Source organism: Vipera ursinii, assembly GCF_947247035.1.
Source record: "Vipera ursinii genome assembly, chromosome: 5".
Classification (NCBI taxonomy): Eukaryota; Metazoa; Chordata; class Lepidosauria; order Squamata; family Viperidae; genus Vipera; species Vipera ursinii.
In genome coordinates this window covers 82,085,293-82,091,667 of record NC_139518.1, presented here as the reverse complement: position 1 = coordinate 82,091,667, position 6,375 = coordinate 82,085,293, and positions in this window count along the sequence as shown.

The following is a 6,375-nucleotide window of genomic DNA, read 5'->3' as shown; positions in this document are numbered from 1 at the left end:
AGCTTAATATGGGAGCCAGAAAAACACCAGACCATCCCCCCCCCAAAAGCCCTTATATGGAGGAGCTGAGCTTGATCTAAGGTTTAACCTTCTTACAATGGCATCCACATGATGTATAGGGATCAAAAATGTCAAAATGGAAACCACAGTCACATGACTGAAGCCATTCAACTTATTTTTGCAGGCATTCTTTGGATCTGGATTAGCTCCTTATATGGAGAGAAGAGTTCAGACAACCATGGCATTAATTTGCTCTGTTTCTGCTTTCCGAACTACCAGACATGAACGATTGGTTGTGAGACCATTCATATTCTTGAATGTGCAAACTTCTGGACCTCAAAGGGAGGGGGAAAAAACTTGCATTGTAAGAATGCATTAACAAAAATGAAATGACAGGAAAATGTTTCATAGGTAGGTGTCACATGAATGCTGCTGAGTGGAAGTATAAAGTAAAGTTAAAGGTTCCCCCACACATGCGTGCTAGTCATTTCCGTCTCTAGGGGCCAGTGCTCATCTCTGTTTCAAAGCCGAAGAGCCAGCGCTTGTCCGAGGACGTCTCCGTGGTCACGTGGCCGGCATGACTAGACGCCAAAGGCGCACGGAACGCTGTTACCTTCCCACCGTAGTGATCCCTATTTTTCTACTTGCATTTTTATGTGCTTTCGAACTGCTAGGTTGGCAGAAGCTGGGACAAGTAACAAAGAAGCAAATAGGAAGAGACAGAGTCCCTCCTTGTCTTCCATACGATTGACAATGGACCACTTTGGTGCAGCAAAGATCTAGCTTTCATTTTTTTTAAAAAAAATCCTCCAATTTGCTCCCCTCCTCAACCACTCAGATATTGATCCCACTAGGTCTAGTTGTTTTTATTCACATAAGAAGACTCTTTCCCTGGAAGATCTTGCTCTATCGTTTTATAATCTGCCCTTTACTTGAAAAGACATCCTAGGAATGTCCTCTTCTTCCCTCACAGGGCTATTTGCCAGCTATCTGCCTTCCAGATGAGAGACTCCTCAAACATCTGTTCCAAGTCATTACATTCCTGACCTATGATAACCTACCTATCTCAGGTTTAGATAAGCAGAGTACAAGTGACCTTTCTCAGACCAGTGGGGAAGCCACTTTGGAGATTCAGAATAAGTTAAGCTAATCTAATTTTACATGAATAATAATAATGGCATTACCAATAGTGATCCTTCATGATTCTAAAGAATATCAGAAAGGATTCACCCTCAGAGTCTTCCATCCCCTCCTAATTTGCTTGGAGCATCACCTAAAAATTAAGCGGCACATTTTTCATGACGAGAACTATCGTATTACTTTTTATTTCTGTTTTTTTTTTGGAAGGTAAGGAGAAAGGTGATTTTGCGCAAGGCAGAAATCAGGTGTGAGATATACTATAGCTAGCTTTCTGTATTTTAAGAACTATTGCTTCTTTTCCTGATGCAAATTTAGTCTCCTTGAGTTCCTGATACATTTTATGGCAATATTCATCTTCAGACAAAAAATATTCCCAATTGCTTTATATTTTTCAGTGCTTCAATAGCAGCTTGAGTTCCTGGTTCTTAAAATAAACACAACTGTCTTCACTTCCACCAACCTCAAAATGCTGGGAAAGAATGCAAGAGGACCTCATTCAGCCAGGCTTGGTTGAATGAGCAAGATGGTCTCTTTACTTCCAACCCAAAGGAGGAGGAAGAAGAGGAATTATAATTAATGGTCTCTTCTGCACATTCTTTCTTTCTTTGTTTAAATTTGTTTCTACTTTTATGCCAACTATTTCCAGCGACTGAGGTCTGTAAATAATCTGTCATGTAATTTTGTGTAATGAAACTCGGGAGCCAGAAGGTAGAATGAGTTTCACAAATTGGAAAGAACATAAGCTCCAGAAAGCTGCAACTTGGCCGACACAACAAAATCCCCACTGTCCCACTCTTTTCAGACGAATCACAGTACAACAGGTCTGAAATTATTTCTGACTGGTTCCACACATTTTGCTGACAGTATCCTGACACTAAAGCGCAAAGCTCATGTGGATTATTTCATATTTTCCCTTGTTGCCACATCTGATCAGTTGCTTTTGTACCACTGAGCTTGATGATATAATTCTTTTATTCTTTTTGATGCATTTCATGAAGTCCATTAAAGATGTCAACCAGCTGTGGGCTTAGAGAGTTATAACTGTAAAGAATCCAGAAGTCTTGTGAACATCAGTCTTAGCATTTGGCCTCTTTCACAAAGTCATAGCAGAATTCTGCTGGAGTAAGAGAAGGTGTGGCCTAACATGGGGTTGGAGTTAAAAGAGGGATCAGCCAAGAATCCCTACATAGCCACAAGAAAATTAAGTCCAACCTCCACCAAATTCCATTGAACCTTATCTAATCTAAGCAGATGCTAACCATTAATACAGAATAGAATATTCCTGTGCATTAGCAGGAGTAGCAATAAATCAGTTAATTAGATCTTCACTTGTGTATCTGATCTTTTGCACTTTACAGGTAGATATAGAATTAATTTCCTTCAAAGAATAACAGAGTTGGAAGGGACCTTGGAGGTCTTACAGTCCAACCTGCTGGACTATAACCCTATACCATTCAAGACAAGGGGCTGTCCAGTCTATTGTTAAAACTTCCAGTGATGGAGCATGCACAACTTCTGGAGGCAATCTGTTTCACTGGTTAATTGTTCTTACTGTAAGGAAGTTTCTCCTTAATCCCAGGTTGCTTTTCTCCTTGATTAGTTTCCATCCTTTGTTTCTTGCATTCTTGTTCTATGGAAAGTAGGTTGACCCCCTCCTCTTTGTGGCAGCCCCACAAATATTGGAATACTGCTATCATGTTACCCCTGCTCCTTCTTTTCACTAGACTAGATAAATTCAATTCCTGCAACTGTTCTTCATATGTTTTTGCCTCCAGCTTCCTTATCATTTTTGTTGCTCTTCTCTACACTCCTACCAGAGTCTCTTGTACTCAAGCCATCAAGAGGCCACAGTTTACACCCACCTTGCTTTCTCTTTACTGATGGACTCAACAAGATGCCAAACTCTGAAAAAGCTTTTCTCCCAAACTTGTTACTTATTCTCCCAGCTCAACCCAACTAGTCACAAGCCCTTTTTGTGCCTTTGCTTGCCGGCTGTCAGATAAGAGACCTGCATGTCAATTTGGTGTATCTTCTATCCTAGCAATGTATTTATTAGTAAGCCAGTGACGGCTGATAAATATTAAAACATAAAATATAAGGTAGGTTTTTTTTCTCTTTCTTTGTTTCTTCGGGGTTGTTTCTTTTCTATTTTTATGGTTTTGTTGGGGTTTCTATTATTATTTTCTCTTTAAGTTTAAGTATGCTTTTGTTTAAAGATGCTTTTGTTAATTGTATATGTTAAGAAGGTTGAGTAAAAAGTTTTTTGCAAATTAGGTAAAGGTAAAGGTTCCCCCGCACATGCGTGCTAGTCGTTTCTGACTCTAGGGGCCGGTGCTCATCTCCGTTTCAAAACTGAAGAGCCAGCGCTTGTCCGAGGACGTCTCCATGGTCATGTGGCCGGCATGACTAGATGCCAAAGGCACACGGAACGCTGTTACCTTCCCACCGTAGTGGTCCCTATTTTTCTACTTGCATTTTTATGTGCTTTCGAACTGCTAGGTTGGCAGAAGCTGGGACGAGTAACAGGCGCTCACTCTGCTACACGGCACTCGGGATTCGACCTGCCAAACTGCTGACCTTCTGATCGACAAGCTCAGCGTCCTAACCCACTGAGCCACCACGTCCCTTTTTTTTGCAAATTACCTGCTGCATAATTTTGCAGAATCTAGCAGATCACCCTGTCAATTTAGTGTTTGCAATGAAAATTGAAATGGAAAGAGAGTTTCAAGAGGTTGTCTTTGCTACCTGATCCTTTGTAGATGGATATTCAGGCAGTTCCAGAATAATAATAGTATATGACATACTACAAAACAGAGAATTGAGAAAATGGCAAAAAAGCCCAGCCTAATGACCTTTTGGTTATCCAAAGAGTATATGTACTTTGCTTAATAATATGCATTGAATATATTTTGAATATATTTTGAACACCCAGATTTTTTTCTTGCCTGATGTTTTTTTATAAATAATAAACAATCTCTTTCTCAGGGCAAAGACCGACCTATTATGTAGTTTTAATTAATGTAGTTTTAATTTATGTAGTTTTAATTATGTAGTTTTCCAAGCTGAATACTAGCCAGATTTGTTTGTGTTATAATTAAAAAGAAAACTTATAAACTTTGGAGTAAATAAATATAACTGGGTTAATTCCAGATTATACCAGAGTTACTGTATTTAATTTTGCTGGAAAATTAAATCCTTGGAGCAGAATTAGTATAGAAAAGGATGCAAAACATATTTAGGAATAGGTGAGAATACGTCAACATTCTTCTATTTCATCCATCAGAAAAGAAATCCTATTCAGTTCAATACTTTGTCTTCTCTTTCAGGCACACGTGCGGAAATGCAGCCTTAAACATATTCAATCTTGTTAAATGATTTACAAACTATTTGGGGTGACTGACTTTTAAGATCAAAAGGAAATCTTGATCATGTCTACTCCTACAGAAAAAAAATGTTGAATTTAGGGCACTGCAATATCTTCTCATGAACTTTCATATCACCTTCTCCTATAAACCTTTCTAAGTTATGATTCCTGAGAATATGAATATGAAATTATTCTGAGTTTCAGTGGACAGTTTTGGGCTACATCCTGTTTGCCATACCACAAAGAGACTTTACTATTTTTAAAGGACAGATGATTTCTATCGTATCCCTCCAGGTCATTGTCAAACCACTATCAAGCCATCTTTAGTTGTTCCAGTGTGGAATACCTTCTTCTGCTCATATAAAACTCACCATATGAACAATCTAAAAGGGACACAGTGGCTCAGTGAGTTAGGACGCTGAGCTTGTTGATCAGATGGTCGGCAGTTTGGCGGGTCGAATCCTGAGTGCTGCGTAACAGAGTGAGCGCCTGTTACTCGTCCCAGCTTCTGCCAACCTAGCAGTTCGAAAGCACATAAAAATGCAAGTAGAAAAATAGGGACCACTACGGTGGGAAGGTAACAGCGTTCCATGCGCCTTTGGTGTCTAGTCATGCCGGTCACCTGACCACGGAGACGTCCTCGGACAAGCGCTGGCTCTTTGGCTATGAAACTGAGATGAGCACTAGCCCCTAGAGTCGGAAACGACTAGCACGCATGTGCGGGGGAACCTTTACCTTTACCTTTTTATGAACAATCTAGGATGCCTTGGGGTCAAGCCAGGGGATGATTCAATGAGAGATCTCTTAGCTTTAACTGGCCCAGAAAATCTGCTGCAGAAATGCCATCTCCCAATCTTGTGGTGGGATTCTCCATCTTTGTGACTGTTTGGACCTTAGAGAGAGTCTAAACTATGTTTCTCAAAGACTGGCAACCTTAAGATCTGTGGACTTCATCTCCCCACTTTGCAGGGGAATTTTGGGAGATGAGGTCCAAAGAAGTTAAAGTATGACACAATACTGAAAACTCTGTAAAAGTTTTCAAAACACCTGAAGGCAGGACAAGAAGCAACGGATGGAAACTAATCAAGGAGAGAAGCAACCTAGAACTAAGGAGAAACTTCCTGACAGCCAGAACAATTAATCTGTGGAACAAGTTGCCTTCAGAGGTTGTGGGTGCTCCAGCTTTGGAAGTTTTTGAGAACGGATTGGACAGTCATTTGTCTGGAATGGCATAAGGTTTCCTGCTTGAGAAGGGGGTTGGACTAGATGACCTCCAAGGTCCCTTCCAACTCTGTTATTCTGCTATTCTGTTACTCTCTGCTTTAGACTTCTCTGCTTTCTAATTCAAATCAGCTCTTCCAGTCACTCAGGGAGACTTTTTGTCTGAGGAGGGAAGAAAAAAGATTGCTTCATCTTCCAGTTCTCACATTTAGTTTTGTGATAATCCCATAGGTGCGTTGCATTTGGTGAAGTCAGCAATGCTTTCTAGCTTTGTTGCTATGGCACTCTTAAGGGTAACTGTTTGGACAGCGCAATTTATGTTGGTATCCTTTCCCCCACCCCCACCCTGACTCCAAGAAGGTATGAATCATTTTCTTTAAAGTAGGTGCTTGTAAGGATGAAATTTCCCTTTTAAAAAATTCTTGCTTTGCTCTTCCTTCTGGCTCTTGAGCTTCAGGTTCTGCCTGGGAAATGCTACCTGGATGACGTTCCCCAGGAGCCTGAAAATTATCCATTTCTCCTGTTCAATAATCAGTGGCTAAGCAAAGCACCAGTCTATTGGACTCTATACCACAGGTGTCAAACTCGCCAGGTCATGTGTCGCAATGTATTGAGACTTTTTTTGCATTGCCGGATCTAGGATGGGAGCG